The sequence below is a fragment of the Argiope bruennichi genome, chromosome 4 (genome assembly GCF_947563725.1).
Source record: "Argiope bruennichi chromosome 4, qqArgBrue1.1, whole genome shotgun sequence".
NCBI lineage: Eukaryota > Metazoa > Arthropoda > Arachnida > Araneae > Araneidae > Argiope > Argiope bruennichi.
The window spans coordinates 81,910,852-81,929,098 of record NC_079154.1 but is presented as its reverse complement, the minus strand read 5'-3'; the positions used below and the strand labels follow the sequence as shown (position 1 = coordinate 81,929,098).

The window sequence follows — 18,247 nt, the reverse complement described above, 5'->3', positions numbered from 1 at the left end:
ATCCAAAAAAGAAGATAGAGTGATGAAACTTTTACAGCATTATAAAATGTATAGTTAAGAGAAATTTGCATAGTTAGGAAAACAACTGCGGTAAATATTTTGTGTATATAGTGAGCGCTTTTTGGCTGCTTCGCATTCTTTAATATAATTTGAAAAAATGTTTGGCAGACTGAAATGATCTTCCATTTGATTGAAAGAAGGAGATGCAAATTAGATTTTTTTTACCGTAACTGTTATAAAATATTCTTCGACTTCTATACAAAACTCATGGTTCTGATTAGCCAACAATTACTATTTTAAGTCAAGGAATATGCATTTTAAATTAAGATATTTGAATGAATCTATTGAGAAACAAATGATTTACAGTCAATCGGTTCACAATGTATCATAATATATGGGAAAGATATTATTTATGGCATTGCATGAAAAAATATTAGAAATACTTTTTAAATAAATTACTCTTTTTTTTTACAAAAGTAACAATACATCTCCATTATTAAAGAATTAATATAATATTAATTTTATAAGATATCTAAAAATGACGAAATCAATGAGCTTGTGGTGATGTATTTTAATAGATTTTAAGGTTTTATAAAGATAATTTTTAATTTGATGAAGTGATCTGTGTCGTATCTTACATATACGAAATAGTAGCATCTTTTAAGTGCTTTAGATAAAACCTACCAGTAGGACCTAGCAACTAAAAAATGTATTTGTTCAGTTTAAAAGTGATGCTAATCGCAAGATTATGATGTCTTCCTACTTTAGATTAAAAGGATTTCTTCAGATCTTGGTAAATATTAAAATAAATTGTTTTATTGGAGAGTGGGTTTACGATTCAGTCACTTTTAAGAGATCCTATATTTTTTGTTCTCGCTGACAGGTCTTTATTTGCATTGTGAGATATGAAATAACGCGTGTTTAGTTTCCGTATTCGCGATACAAAGAGCTGAAGATCTAAAGAATAAGATCAAATCAAATCGCCCTCTAATCTCTTTTCTTTCGAAAGAGATAAGTGACTTAGAAGAGTTATAAAACGACCAATGAAAATAAACTCAACTGTTTCTATGAATTTTTATTTTCTCGTTTATGTAGCACAGAGAAAGTATAATAACCCTCAAAAAATTCGAACTCGAGATTTCGACGAATCTATATGTTTCAGATATCCCTGAGTTTAAAAAACACATTTTTAGAAAATGTCCATCTGTCTGTCTGTAACAAAGATAACTCAAAAACTATTTGAGCTAGACAAGAGAAATTTAGTATACAGTCTTTAAAACAAGCGATTGCAGATTTCTATCAAATTTTGAATAAAATCCGTTCAGGGAAAGTCTGTCTGTCCAGTATTCGAATATAAGTTAACATGATAACTGCAAATAAAGAAATCTAGACAGATAAATTTGGTACATTGATTTAACATCTATGTTATACATTTACACTATAGTGTAAATCTATAACATAAACGACATAATAATAAGATAACATAAATTTTTGCCACCTATCAAATTTTGAGTTAAATCCATCAATGGATAATTGATCATCTGACGGTTTGTACTTTCAGAAATATATAAACGCGATAACTCAAAAGTTTTGTGTCAAATTTGTGGTTTAATCATACGGGAAAACATGTCTAAAACATAAATTCGATTTTCGGATACTATTAACCGCATGCCAGGATTTAATCACCAAACAATTTGCCAAGGATGACCACGACATCCGTAAAAATGCTAAATTCATGCCAAAGGTTGATATTTCGTAACTGCTGTACGCCAATACTATGCAAATTGTTCTCTGAGATAAAACTTTTATTAGAGAATATGCGAGAAAGTTTTGGGGTGACCAGGTGACCACTCCAGGTGTTTTTTATTTATTTCATATACTTTTATAAACATTATCCATACGATAACTGTTATAATCAGCGATGCGGGCTGTTTAGATTGAAAAAATTGCTGAATTAAATGAAGTTGCGTGTTGTGTTATTCCTATTCAATGTTTGTTTTCTAGATAATTTTTCTTTTATAATTCTTTTTATTCTGCTTTCTCAAAACTTTTCAAGATCATCCCTATTTGTTTATTTATTTGTACTTTATTCAAAAGTTTTTCGAGTGTTATAAATAGGTTTACAATGAAGAAGAGTTTAGTTACAGTATGCATCTTCTTATTGTTAATAAAAAGTAACGCCACAATTTTAAAGCCTATTTTATTTCCTAGAGTTTGTCTTTATTTATACGTCATAATAAATATTATTTCTGCTGTTTAATATCTAAAGTCAAGTCGAGGAAAAAACTGCGATTTTGAAGAAATGGATGAGAGATTTTGCTTTAAAATATTTAAATTAGCAATTCAATGATGCTTTACCAAACACAATAATCGCTTACAGTACTTATAAATTCACAAAGAACTTCCTGTCTGAGGAAAATCGATTAATTAAAACCATCAATAATAACTAGCGCAGATAATTCGATATGACGAACAACCAATGCATTTTTATTTGCAACGTTTAAAAACAAATATTGAAAGAAAGAGAAAGCAAGACAAATTAACTGTTGTACAAATACTTTTACAATAGGATTGTGAAAACGTCCTCTTTTGTCCCAAGGACAAAAATCTACAAATATTGCAGAATAAAAAAAAATTTGGAAGTCTCAGATGATATCATCTTATTTCTGTAAAAGTGTAAGATTAAATTACAGAAGTTATTATATGTGATCACCTAAAATTTTGGCTTTAGCCTATTAACAAAATAAAATTACTTAGACAATATTCGTCAATTTGATAGTGCTTTAATTGTGGTTTCTGCTCATTTACATTTGAAATAGAATAGTAACCTATTCTGCTTTAAAATCAAAAGTGAAGTTGAATAGTCGACAGGTGGCTTGTAGATACCTGCGATTATAAATCATGTAACTGAATAAATTTTTATTGGTTGATGCCTTTACTATTTAGGGGAGATTTGAATGAGTGAGTGGAACGGAAAACTCCGATTTAGTGATCCTTGCTTCTCTAAAGAACGTAGTAATGTTTTGAAGTCACGTAACCTCTATTCCAATAATGAGAACGTTTTTCCATAGTTGTATTGGCCGTGGCTGATGATGGCTTTAAAGACTCCAACCTCTTTTTTCTGCCCCCTACTGTCGAGACGACCGTCATTCAATTAGACTCCCGATGCTGCTAAGGAAAACTGGAGGGTAACTCCAATTGAATTATACAGTCCAATAAGGCTTTAGATAAATGACTTGAAAATGTCGATAATGATTCTGTGACCCAGAAATAATGCCCTTGTTGCAAATGATACTGGTTAATTCTTATGATTAATATACAAATTTGTCAAATATCACAAGATTAATGCTTCAGATGTACAATTACTATACAAAATACTTCTGGTCAAAAATTATAAAAATATTATAGGACTATAATTGTCAAATGACGCCTTTCTTAATGGAACTTTCTGTGCTGCCTTTTATGAGAGTTACTAAATTTAGCAACATTTTTTTGCATCAATTACCAAAAAAGGTGACAAAAAATTCCAAGATTTTTACATTCTATTTACGAAGAGGTATAATAAATATAATCGTACCTAAGTTGTTGTTTTTTTACCATTTTATGCTTATATTTCGCTAAATATGTAATTTGAACTACTCAATGGAAGTCTAATTCATTTGGAGGAAAGGAAAGTAGAAGGTACGAAAGTTTTGCAAGTGTTTACGGGTATATTTTAACTAAGAATATTAGCCACGATACTGCACCAAATTGTAATACTTTTTGCGACTCCGATATGTATAGCAATTCTATAATATTTGTGGATTTTACTATATTTCAATTGAGATGTTTCAAAGAAAATCTAAAAATTAGATTCCGAATTAATCAAATGTTGTTTTAAACAACGAAATGATTGTACTATCTACTGTAAGTTAAATTTCCAGAAATAAGATGAATGGATTCTCTTGTTAGATACATTTTCTGAGAATCACTCAAAATACAACTTTATCATTCCTTTGAAATCTTTTTGTAGTAAACACAGCTTTCATTCAGAACAATCTTAGAGGCGAGAGCATCTAAATATCAAACAGCAAAATTTCGTCATGGACATCATGAATTCTTACGATCCTTTTAACTCTATTAATCACCTCATTATTTTCTGCTTTTATGTATTTGATTTTGATTGCTTATTAATGATTCAAAAATATATTTTATCATGTGTGTTAAAAATAGTTTATATTGAAAGAATTCGAAACACGGAAATTCATAGATTTAAATATAAAAACAAACACATTTTAAATTTCATTTTTAAATATTGACAATTGAAGTTTCTGAAGTGAGTATGAAAAACGATACGAGTTTTATTGCTCGCCACAGAAATCGTTTTAACACCGAATCAAAATTTTTCATTTTATGTAACTTTTAAACATCAAAATTTTTTGTTTACGCATTGTGCAATATCATTTAATAATTTTTCTATCATTTTTACTTATGAAAAAAATTACCTGTGTACTGAAACAGCCACTAATTTAAAGAAACTTAAAGAAAAACGATTTCTCTAAATTATTTTTAAGACAAATTATTGGAGGGTACTACCACCTAGAAATGTAATCAGCATGGCATTATTTCTTACCTATATTAATTATTTCATAACTATAACAAATAGTCTAAAGGTTGGAAAAAAATATAAAATCTTTAGAGAAAAAAAATTTGTAAAATTGAATTGAAAAAATTTCCAGTACATAGTTCTAGTGAATTTGAAAATTTTTTTAGTACATATGAACATATATTAGTTCAAAGAAAATAAATCCAGCATTGATAACAAAACAAATTGAACGATTAGAATAAAACTAGGAATAAAATGGAATTCATTGATTTTCCTAGGAAAAATTCTGAAATATTTTTTTTTCATTGAAAGAAATAAGACAATTGAATTTATTTCAGGAGTTTACAATAGTCATTCTAAAATAGTGGCACAGATTTGAAGGTGTCCAATTACATTTGGAAGGCTTTTATTCAAGTTATATTTCAAGCAACATTTTTCTGTTTTCATATAATATTTATGCAAAAACTTAATGCATCATACAAAAATATTTTCTAAATTAAATAATTTAATAATAAATATTTGGAAAAAAACTTTATTTGCCTCATTATTACATCAATTTAGCCTTTTTCCAAACACTCTCAATAAAAAAACGCCTTCAGAATGCTATATCTCTGTATATATAATCATTGATGTATTGGCTAAGGTTTAATGCAAAAGTTCAGGAAAAACTGAAATTTCTTACAAATTACAAGAATGTTAGTGCAGTACCAGCGATTGTTTTTTAAGTTTGATTTTTTTTCACAGGTGCATAGTTTAGCAATGGTTCGTGCTTGCACTTATGTTTCGATTTATCCCTTAGACAGTTTTATAAACTAAATATATACAAAATTTCAGCCTGATATTTTTTTAATAGTATTTTAACAAAATGATTCTTTTCGGTATACCTAAAATACTTTTAAAGTTTGTAACAGGATTTGAGTACCTGTATCAACTTATGATTTTGTATTTATTTTCCTAACAATTAATTTTTGATGGACTAAAAATTCACTGAAATTCCTATCTATAATTGGTTTGATAATTGTCAGAATGTCTTTTATTTAATTTCACAATTTTATTACATTTTATGCGCTAATTTAAATTCCGTTTGCTTCGCATTTGAATTATTAAGAGTGATTTTCAAATGAATTGTTATTTAAAAATTTCATACTTAAAATAGTGATAGCCTCTCCTCAAAAATTATTTAGAGTCTTCAGTTTTCTTTTTTAACTCTTCAAACAATTTTTCCGATCATTTTATTAAATGCTTGAATAAAAGAGATTTTTTAAATTTTGAATTACTTTGCCTTTAGTAGTAGAAGAGAATCAATTCACCTGATTCTACAATCATGCGATAAAGTTAAAGTATCTAGCCTCTTGTCTCACATTGCCTTATACTGGGTTGCAACATCACATCATACAAGATGCGCACTATATTCCAAAAATAAAATTGATTAGCGCACTTCACATTATATATATATATATATATATATATACAATGACAATCTTGAATCATAAATAAATCATAAGATAAGTTAATATTTAGGTCACAATGTGACTCCCTATTACAAAAAAGGGCATAATGTAAGAAACCAACAATAAAGTCGTGAGAAAGAGATCAAATTGTTAATCACTTAACTGTTTTACTTTCTTTACTGTCTATTAAGATGACACCTTCTATTTTGGGAATATTTTCTTATTTTGATTCAAATGGAAATCCATTGAATACTTGACTTATCTATGTATTCGAAGTAATTTTAATAGAAGAATTATAATCATTATGAATGGTTTATTTTTTGCTTACAGCTATCAAAATTCGATAAATCGATGCACGTATGGCATATGGGCAAAACAGTTAAGCAGTTAAGTCCCACTTCCACAACATAACTCAGATTTAGGCGCCTTAACTTTGAATCTGAAGAAATAGTTTTGTAGATTAGATATTGATAGATATAATAATTTTCCTAATTGCAGGTCTTTCTCTTCTAATTGCTGTTTAAAATTACGATATATGCTGCTTTTGAATATTTCAAAAGCTGCGTGCACTGTATCAAAATTTTGGTAGTTAGGCATAATTAGGGATTGCAATACCGGACCAAAATTCCAATACCGGTATTCGGTATTTTTTAAATCTTAATACCGGGATACCGGTTTTAATACCGGTATTAGAAATTTTAGAAAAAGAAAGAAAACACAGGTGTTTCTTTGTTTTATTTGCCAGTTTTGTTAGAGAGTGTAAATATCACAAAAAATAATTTGTAATTTATAAATTATAACAGTATATAATCACAAAAAAGTAAAGAAACATCTTATTTATTTAAATCACAAAAAGGTGTCAATATCACTATTCAGTTTGTGGTACTATTACAAATTTTTGAAATGTGATCTAAAAAAACATAATGCGTCTATTGTACTGTCATTAAGCCTGAAATATAATTTTGTGTAAAAATTACCAGCTGTCGAAAACGCTCTTTTGGTATCTACGCTAGTTGGTGGTACTGTTAGCAATGCGCGATATATTTATTCTAAGTATTTACCTCTAAATCCCTCATCTTCAAATAAATCGATTTCTCGTCGGATGGTTTTGGATATATGTAGCTGATTTCTGTATTGTATTTTGGTTCGTTGAAATTTTTTTATTTATCGCTAATTCTAATTTTTGTTCAAGAGACAATTCCTTTTCACTATCGACAGTACTGACATCATAATCTTCGATAACTCAACCGAATTCTTCTGAATGTGGATAGGTTTGTGGGTAAAAAATTTTAAGAAAATTTACTCTAAACTTAATCAGATTTGAATGGGTTATTTTCTTTTCTTCTTTTTCATTTTCATTTTTAAAATCATTATAATTATGTAAATACCATAAGACATTTTTTTATTTCGGTATGCCTTTCTTCTGTGCGATTTTTCAATGTAATACATAATTCTTGAGATAGTGATGTGTGCTGTTCTTTCAGTGACTGCAACAGGAAATTTATTGTTGCATTAGCTGTTAATAAATTAGAATCTCTCCGACACAATGCCTCAATAGTCAGTTTTATTGGAAGTAGAGCTGATACAGTTCTGAATATTAAGTCGAATTCACTATCTGAAAAATTAATTTACAGGTTTAAGTCGATTATTGCTTTTTGGATTGGATTTCTCAGTTTCAAAAATCGTTCCATCCTTAGGAGTAAACTGTTCCAACGTGTTTTATAATCTAATATTAACATATATTCTGTTTTATTTTCAGTTAGTATATATTTTAGTAATATATCCTTTTTATAGGGGAACGTTTAAATATCTTAACAATTTTTCGAACTTTATAAATTATAGGAAGCAATTCTTGATAGGTTAATATTTCATCCTCATTAGCAATAACTTCAACAATTACAATGTCATTATCTTCATTGTCAATATCACTCTCACTCTTACTCTTTTCAAAGTTGGAATCCGAAGTTTCTATATCCACAGTATTTGGATTCTTCTGTTCTTTATTTTTTTGGTATAATACATTTATTACTCCTAATTGAATTCCATGTGCATGTCACAACTGCTGATTTGCACCAATCAACTTTCCAACTTTTTTCATAATTGTTGCTCCATCAATCGTTATGGATTCAATATTTTCTTTCAGGGATAATCCATGTTTCGCTAATTTAGATTGAAGCAATTAATTACGCCATTCATTAGCTAATTCATTTCGCTCTTAGGGAGAGATAAAAACAAAAACGTATACTATTTTGCTATGTTCGCGATACCTGAACATAGAGTGGAGACAATTTAAAAATTTTTTAATAAATACCGAAAAACCGGTATTTAAACTTGTGAATACCGGTATTACAAAATTGTACAAATGGCTCAAAATACCGGTATTCGGTATCCCGGTATTGCAATCCCTAGGCATAATATAGTAATCAAGAAAAGTAAACATTTTCTATAATACCATAGAATATTTCTGTGAGAAATGAGCGCAAGTTATAAGCATTAAATAACCTGTTATGAAGTTCAAACCGAATTCTGATCTCAGTATTTAATAAGAGTCGTTGATATCATTTGTTCATCAAAAGTGACAGGCAAATACTTCGGATATACCTCCTGTATTAGAATAAAATTTTTTTTACCTAGTATCTTCCTGGAGCCCATAAGATTTATTAATATGAAAATAGTTCAATCTTTTTATACTAATGCCATATTTTCCCTGATAAGATTAGATACAGATACTAGAGAAAATTTTCTATTAAAGAAATCAAATTATTCTTTGATGAAAGACAAAGAAAAAAGGTATCTTGTTATGCTAATGCATGATAAAAAAAAATGCAAATCTCTTTTTATTTCAAGATTCAATTTTTTTCATTCAAAGTTCAAGGCGAAACCAGTTTAAGCTTGATGTGGGGTACTCTTATCATTTCTATAAGATGGAGGCGCGGTTTATTTTGCTTAAAACCTGAAGAACAGTTGTATCATATCTAAGATTTCTGTGGTTTTTGTACTTTCTTATTTGTCTTTTCTGCCTATCTGTCGTTAGTTATCAAATTACCTATTGATTCAAAGTTGTTTCCAAATCTGTGAACATACTTTATAAATGGATGTATTTGCTCTTCTAAATCAGTTCGAAAGCTCAAAGTCTTTATACGTCATAGCCTTACCTTAAGGAACAAGTTTTTTTCCTCTTAAAGTTCGACTACTTCACTTTCGTTTGTTATGTAAGGAAAGAGTTAAAAAAAAAAAACTTTTGTTTTGTTACACTTTCCCTGCGCTCCACTAAGTTATCTTCCCCACCTGGTACAAATAGATACAACAGAAGTTTTTACGCTTCACTGCACGTGATAATAGAAAATGACTAGCAAATATCTAGGACGATTACATTCAATACGACGTGATTACTTGCATCGATTTTCTTGAGCAGAAATGCCTTCCGAAATCAATCAATCCTTCGGAGCTCGATTGCGATAACATATTAAGAGGATTTTTAAAGTAAATATTTAAAAACTGGAATATCAAAAGGAGGCCGAAATTTCTTTTGTAAACATTTAATGTTTGGCGACGTGTGGATACTGTTTTCAGGTTCATGGTGCTATCACATGTTTTTTAGTAGCAGAAGAATTGTATTTTGAACAGTTATTGTAACCCAGATAAGAAATTTGGGAGTTTACAGCCATATTTCCTTTGTGAATTTCATTGAAACCGAAATTATATTACCAAGTGTGATTCAAAGCATTCAACTAAGCTTCAAAAGGTAAATAGATTTAAATATTTTTTATGCATTATGAGTTTAAATATTTTCTTGTTGCATTTATTAGTATGTGATAAGTTTTGCATATTTACAATTGTGAATTTCATTATACTTTTTTTTGTATTGTTTACTATTCAATTGAATTATGCAATTTTTAAAAAATTTATTCTTAGATTATATCTTCTTTTTCTGTCAAGATACATTGAATTCTTTGACACATTTGCATCATAATAACATGAGTCTTTTTAATTATTTGAAATGCATTTTAAAGAAATAAATCCTGAAAATTTTTTGTAATTGTGTAATCTATTAAGCTGAAAAAAATTTTAATAAAGGGATAAGGTGATAAGCTGTATAAAACTAGTTCTTTTAATAAATTTAATGCCTAAAGATGGAAACATGAAATATTATTTTATAAGTGAGATCATACATTTTCAAACCTATGATACAGAAAAAAAATATAATGTTGAACTTATAATTGTGTTAATTTATCTGAAACTTTCTAATTGCTGCTCTATGCGAAAAATATTTTTAACATTGTATCTCATTGATGTTCATACCGCATCTTATTAAACCGTGTTCTCTTTTACATAAAGTTAAATAATAATAAAAGTTAATATTAATTAAGAGTTTATAATAATTAAATAATTAACAATAAAATAATGAGCTTTTGCCAATCCAATTTTTTTTGTCATCGATTATAGAATGTAAAATTTTTTAAGTAATAACAGATAAATAAGTGAAAAAAATTTATTCGAATCACCATATATTTTGCTAGTTAGATTAATGCAACCGCATAAGAATATTTGTATCTTTGTTATTATGATGAGATACATTTGAATTCACAACGGATCTCGAAATGAATTGTCATCCTTTTACATAAAGATAATGAATGGCAATTCAAAAATTATTGAAAATCACAAGAATAAGTTTTGTATCAGGAAACAAAGATTTGCATGAGAAGTTATAATGTAAAAAAAAGTTTTATTATTATTAATAGGTTTTATGGCATAAAAAGTAGAATTATGTACTTTCAATATTATTTTCTTATGTTTAAAATACAGTTTGATCAAAATTTCGCAAATAAAAATTTGTTTTAAAGATGTTATGAATTTTAATATTTAAGTGATCAGATATATATTTATATATTTTTGAATGTTTAAATGAAGGAGATAAGTATCTGGATTTAATGAATTTCATTCAAAATAATAAAAAAATTTAAAAATTTGAGTTTATTAAGAAAAAATACATGACCTGAATTAGAAGTTTGATTTATATCCTATATATATGCTATTAAGATGTCTTTCTGGAGAATTTCCGGAGCAAACTGGTCCAGATTTGTGTTTCGCGTGAAGGGAAATCTACAGTCGCATCGCAACAAACTATGTCTTATTAAACACGTCTTCTGTACTTTCCCCATTACTGTTCGTTTAACACACAACCAGAATGATTAAAGTCATGGCCTTCTTCCTCTGACTGATGTTATTAAGTATTAGCTATATTATACCTTTCCCCATTCGATCATAATGGTTTTTCCAAACAATCATACTTAAAGGAAGAGAGACCGAATTATTTTTAAAAATTGTGTAAGTTTACTGCTGTATGATGGCTTTAAAAAATTCTATCGTTTGTTGCGTAAAAACAACGATTAAAAATACATATTCAAGATTAAAAAAATATCATTTAGAAAATAAAGATTAAATTTAAAGTTTGATGATTAAAAAAATTTTTTAACAAGTGTATTGGCTTGTAATTCAATAGAATTTGCATGAAAAATATCAAAATGTGGAAAGAATACATAACAGATTTATTCGTTTAAATTGTTGAGCTGGATATTCAAAACAGTTCTTTAAATTGCACTCCAATATGTTATCGGATAAAAGAAGAGTAGAGAATCTAAAACGTCAGTTTTTCGCGTTTACATAAAAAAAAAAAAAAAACTATTAATCGTAGAAGAAAAGTTTTAGCTGTAAAGCAGTTAGTATTAAAAATACCTGCAGAATGTAGGATTGAATATTATGATAGCTTAATTAGGTCAAAAAATAAAAAACATACAAATGTGAAAAATATTTGTAATTATTATTATTGCTGAATATGAGCGAAATTTTTTGGAATTATATTTAAATTCATGTAATATAGAACGTGTTATAAGAATTTCAGATAGAAATACGCATTTTTTAATTCGGTTTTATAGAAAAAAAACATTCGAAAAATGCTTATAAGTACTTTTTTTTTATCCGTCAGAATAGGCAGACTAAAAAATAACCCTATTCTAAAGATGTTATTCTTTGGTATTATAATGGTCTATTTAAAAAAGTACAAAATTTAAAAAAAGAAATCTTTTTAGCCGCTGGCTAACGCGAAAAAAACCCAATTAAAATGGTGTTCGCGAACATAATGATCATCATATACATTAAAGCTTAGTAATTAAAACACAACTTTGCCCGAAATTCAATTTTCGCGGACTTTTCTGTCTTAAATAAATCATTAAACGACCCTCTGAAACAAAATAATTAGACTTTTAAATAGGATTATTTTTTGGTTCCGAATTTTGCCAAATGTTCTCATTAGCATGATATGTTTCATGTTAATATCATAAAAGATTAAAAAATTTTAATTTTCAGATTTTTTTTTGCTTTATTGGAGAGGAGAGTTTACTACCATCTATTACATTTTGTTTCAAGATTAATTAAATACAAAAAACATTTCCATTTAATAAAAATTCGTTTGCATTTATTATAAAAACATCAATGTTTCATCGCCATCGGAGTTACTTATAAACACTGTACATTAAATAGTGCGTCGCAGCACTTATTGCAGCATTTATTTTCTTCTTTTATTACATATAAAAAATTTTATTAAATGCTGTAAAAGTACTTATTAATTTATAAGCGTAATTTTGTACATATTTGTATATAATGATAACGATTAAAAAGGGGGAGAAATGAAAAATATCTTCAAAAATCAGATAAATGGTATTAATGATTAAATTATATTAAAAAAACATAATTTTATTAAAAAATTTTTGGTATATTTCAGATTAGTTATTTTTGAGATTATAAACTAAAGAATAACAGTAAATTCTAATGTTATCAAAAAATAAAGAAATGAACTACTGCACGCGAAAAACAAAGAGATTATAAATATAAATCTCTTAATATTAACTCAGTTTTTTTGGAAATTGAATTCGGAATAAAATAAAGGAAATACAAAAATTGTTTTAATCTCTCAGTTAAGGCTCAGAAAAACATACTGAATTCCTTTCACACTGATCGATAATCTTTAGATACTGGTTCAAATTCGTAATCTGATTTTTTTAATTGGAAATATTTAATAAAATGCCATTAAAACACAAATCTTGTACAAATTGTTAGAGCAGAATTTAGCGTAAAATGAATGCACACATATTATATAAAACGAGTTTATTAATATATAAACATTTGCACAAATATTTTTTTATTTGTGTATTAATCTAGTTAGCAATTTATTAGAGTAAGCAGATTAATAACATTAACTTAGATTCATAAATTAGATTTAGATTATGCTGTAGCTATCGGACTCTTAAATTAGATTTAGAAAGAAGATTGAATCTAGTGCAAGAATATTGTAAGTGATTAACTAAAAAAAGCAAGTCTTGAAATTAGCAATAACACATCTTGAAACTAATAATTAGTAATTTCAATAAATAATTCCTAATCCTATTTAATACGCTAAATGTGAGAACATTAGATAATCGCCATTACAAGTCAAGTTGTACTTTTCTCATTACCTCAAAATGTTCCTAAAATTGAAAAAGTACATTTTTGCTTGAAATCAAAATTTGTCTTTTTTTACAGAAGTACAAATTACTTAAACGCAAGATATACTCATAATAATTGACATTTAAGCCAAATTTAGTAACTGTTTTTTTTTTTTAAAATTCTTCATTTCACTTGTTCTTTTATTGATTTACAGTTCCTATTAGAGGCATAAATAATTTATTTAAAAAATCAAAAAAACTGAAATAAGATAATTATGATTAAACTACTTGACACTAGTCTTTTTGAATAATAAGATATCATTTATATAAATATCATTTTATTCCTCTTCAAATTCCAGTCATAGAAGAAATTTTACAAAATATATTTAAAAATAATAATAAATCGAAAACATTATACATATCTCTCATAGTCCCTATTTATAAACAGTACTCCCAGAATACTTGAAAAAAGTATTCAGAATAATCTGTTGAGTGATGTGATTTTTTTATGAGCATGATATTTTAAGAATAACAGTTTTTCTACGTAAAGAGTTAAATAATGCATACTGAAATTTATTTATCAAATTAGATATTTTTTCTTCTTCCCGTAGCCTCATAGACTGAAATTATTTTTTTTTAATCCTGAAACGTTGCAGTAATTTTTCTTAATCGCTTCTTTCTTCTCGTATGAGTTTCAAGAAATAAAATTTCATGTAACCATGAAACTGGTGTCTTCCATTGTATTCATTCGAAGAATTGTAACTCAAACATCTGTATTGGTTTCGGTGGACGGTGGAATGAAATGATTAATGAAAATTAAGCAGAGCCAAGCTCCAAGTCTTTTATCCGTGACCTACTAAAACTTTCTGCTGAATGTCAAATAATTAGCCACTTTATTTTGGATCATGCGGTTTGTGACGTCAGGATGAAAACGTCGCATGATCAGCGATATGTTTTGCTGTAATTCTGCATAAGAGATTGATATCTTTAGATCTCATTAAATCAAGTTATCATGTTTTTACTTCTGAATATTTTACTATGGAATTCATGAATGAATGGTAGTAAGCTATACTCTTATGAATAAAAAAAAAGAAATACGAGAACTAAGGAAAGGTTATTTTAAAAACTTTGATTTTACCGCCTAAATAGAATTGATATTATGCAGATTTGTGTGTTTAAAGAAGCAGTGTTACTAATAACCAAATTTTAACATCCTTAATTCCCGTCAGGTAAAAAAAAATGTAGCATCCATCAAACTTTACTGAAACTCAATTCCTGAGATCTGGTATTGATCTCAGAACTTTTAAAAATGTCTGTTTTTACGAATCAGCCGTATAAGGTTGATGATTAGTACAATCATCTTTTCATAAATCCAAGTTAGTTGTGTTAACATTTTCAGCAAATCATGCCATGAACATCTGTGCTTCGTTTCCTATTTCATACAACACATTCATTATGTATTCAAAGTCTGTATTATTCATTCATTATTTTTCAGTATTCCATTCATTATTTTTTCAAAGTCTTTTCTTCGGTATTTAATACATTCTGCATTGAATTAACTTTTCATCAAATCATATTCAATGTTTTTTCTGAATTTCTATGGATCATTTATTATGCATTTTATTTACAATAATTTTTTCTAAATTATGCATTTATTATGTATCTTTTTTTTTTATTTCAATAACTTTTTCAAAATTCTCACTGATCACATATCAATGTCCTTTTTATCGCTCAAATGGAAAATTTATTGATATCAAATGCCAATATTAGAAATGTCAGAATATTCAGAAGTACCAGATGCCATCTTTCACATTATTCAGTGTTTGAAACTTAATTTCCTTCGATAGTTTTTCACTATTTTCATCTTATCAATGAACATGCAGACAACTTATCACATTAGTGCTGATAAAGCTCCTATTTATTCGCCGGAAATGTTCTTTATGCATTACTTAAAAAAAGACATTTGTTATTGTCGCAAATGTTTCTTAGTGAATCTCATATGCGTGTGATAAAAATTTCGTAGATTTTATATTATGTCTATGAAATAGTGTGGATAGTTGCTACTGCTAATATGATAACATATTAATATTTCTCTTTCATTTTGTAATGAAATTGGAATTAATACTAAATTTAAGAATTATCATTAATTTCAATTTTTTAAATTTAATATCTTGTAGATGTTTCACAGATTCTTCTCCTTTCTACTGATCTACATTTTTCTCCAAAATATTTTATGCAATAAAATAACAACATGTAACACTTACATGGGTATATATAGAAAAAATCATTTTAATATTCTAACTAGTGGATATATAACAAATGAATGCAGATAATAAAGCAATTCCAGATTAATATTAATAAAAAAACAATTCTCATGCGATTTATTACTTGTTACGCATTGAATGAAAAAAAGAAACAGAAAATAACTTCTTATTATATCTCTACAAATATGTAATACCTGATTATTTTTACGTTAAGAAAACTGTTAAAATATTTTTTATTTCGTAGAAACAATCTTCCTAATTCTAAAGTGCAATGAATTGAAAGAATTATTAGAGATTCCTCGGTTTTCTTAGAAATAATATATCAATAAAAGGATCTAATACACTAGATTTAATTTAAAATGGGTATAGTTTTAAATGGTCTATAACCATACTTGGTTGAAATCTAAAAAAATAATAAAGCTTGTTTTTCCTTAAAAAAATCCTAATTTATATTCCTGATAGTTTGCTCTCCGTAAAAACTATAAATTCCTTTGATAGTTCTTATGTATCATTGGTTTTTTTAAATCTAATTATTTGTTTTCTGCCCTGCCCTTTCCGTGATATAATGGCGATATCCTTCTTATTATTATTTGAGAATTAATTTGGCCTCGAATTATATCTATTATTTGAAACGTCTTTCACAGATTACCGAATTCTCCTATTTTTTTACAATTATTTTTTCTCGAGAAAAGAATCCCTCACATGCTCTTATGAAATGCAGATGTCACCGATCAAACCAGAAGATAATAAAAAAAAACACGTGAGCCGAACTGTTCTAGAAAATAATGAGAGGAACATAGTATTAACAGTTGTCATTTGTCAAATTGAAAAACATGCATAAGCAGCTGTTCTTCGACAAATTATGAATAGCTTGTTGAACCCATCGTTCGTGTCACCGATTCGGAAGCTCTCTTTACCGGTGCAGTTTGTAAAACAATTTCGTTATTAATTATTGTTATAATAATTAATATCAGTGATGAGGTAACTGACTTTTAATGGCATGTATCAGCAGTGCTCTTTATGTAAGTTTAAATAGTTATTGTCGCGACTTGTGAATTATTATTATTTTTTCTTAAACATTACGAAATGCACTAAAAAAATACTTTCTTCTGTAATGATCTCAGTTTTAAAGAATAATTTTTATTATTTTGATTGAAATTTTTTCATGTTTCTTTGATATCTTGTAAGTATAAATTATATGTAATTTTTTGAGATTAGGTTAGAAAACTTTATTGGTTAAAACTTTTAGGTTAGAAAACTTTATCATATATTAAAATCATATTTTTTATATTCGTGTATTTTAACTAATATACAGTAGGTATAACATAGTAATCAAAATTGAAAATTATCTTATGAGTTAGAATTATTTATTGTACAGGGATTTACTGAAATTATGTATTCTTCTTATCTTTAAGCATTTTATAAATTTTTTTATAGTATTTTTACCTCAAAGTGATTTACCTTATGTGTGAATATTTTAGTAATTTTCAAAGAATATATCCTGTTTATGGAATTTCACTGTTTTATCTTTGACATCTCCCAATTTTAAGGCTTGGGAATTACTTTATAACAATATCAGGCTTTTCAAATTGGCTAAACCCTTTTCCTTCAATAATTTAATCTCCATTAAACAAAAAATGTCTTGTTCTTGGATCATTTAAATCAGAGCTTCTTACACTATTTTATGCTCACGATCAATTACAGATTGAAAAAAAATGGTAATTGATTCGAAAATGTGATTTTCAACCTGTAATTTCCCAAAATTGGATGGTATGAAAAGGAAGGCAGGGTAATGATAAAAAATTATTTATCCACAACGCTAAATTTAGAAAATATATTTATTTGGAAAATTTTCATAATTATTTGAAAACGAAAAGGATACAATGATTTCTTTAATTAATATTGAAAAATCAGTAACAAACTCTAGAAAAAAAATGTTAAGAGAGGGATTAGCAAATTAAAAATATATTGTTATATGATGCGGTCTGTGTGAATATTTGAAAGATATGTGAACTACGAAATAAAAAATAATTCTTTAAAAAATTCCCAAAAAAGCTTTTTTGAGAATTATATAAATTGCTCAAGTTTTATAACAGTTAGAAAGCAAATAAGTAAATTATTAATTATAAACAACTAAGAATATTTAATATATAAGTTATTCATCAAGTTTTGATGAAATATTTTATGTTGAAAAGAGTTTGTGGTTTTGAAAGTTTTGGATAAATTCAAAGAAGGACTTTATGTGAGAATCTTTGAGGACTTATTATTTGTTTGCATTATCCCTTTTTAAGATTACATCCCAGTTTAAGCATTTGTAAAACAATTGAAGTTAATTCAGATGCTCTTTTTTTTCATGAATGCTTATATAAAAATTATTTCATTATTGTATTCAGTTATTCCGCAAACGAAATTAAAATTTATTTAGGTCTGATAGCTTTTTCATGTTATATTTGAGAAGTATTTATT

At 27.1% G+C, this 18,247-nt stretch overlaps 1 protein-coding gene across 2 annotated transcripts in view; it reads left to right on the top strand.

The window, feature by feature from the left end:
- Positions 1-9,392: 9,392 nt before the first annotated feature.
- The window catches only part of LOC129966052 (sulfate anion transporter 1-like), a 99,028-nt gene continuing 90,173 nt past the window's right edge, over positions 9,393-18,247 (top strand). Inside the window, exon 1 of one of the 2 annotated variants that reach the window (XM_056080405.1) lies at positions 9,393-9,781. The gene's annotated coding sequence lies outside the window, so the exon portion shown is untranslated. Of the gene's footprint in view, positions 9,782-16,637; positions 16,804-18,247 lie in introns of those variants that run through there. The other variant, XM_056080404.1, reaches the window with a different exon arrangement.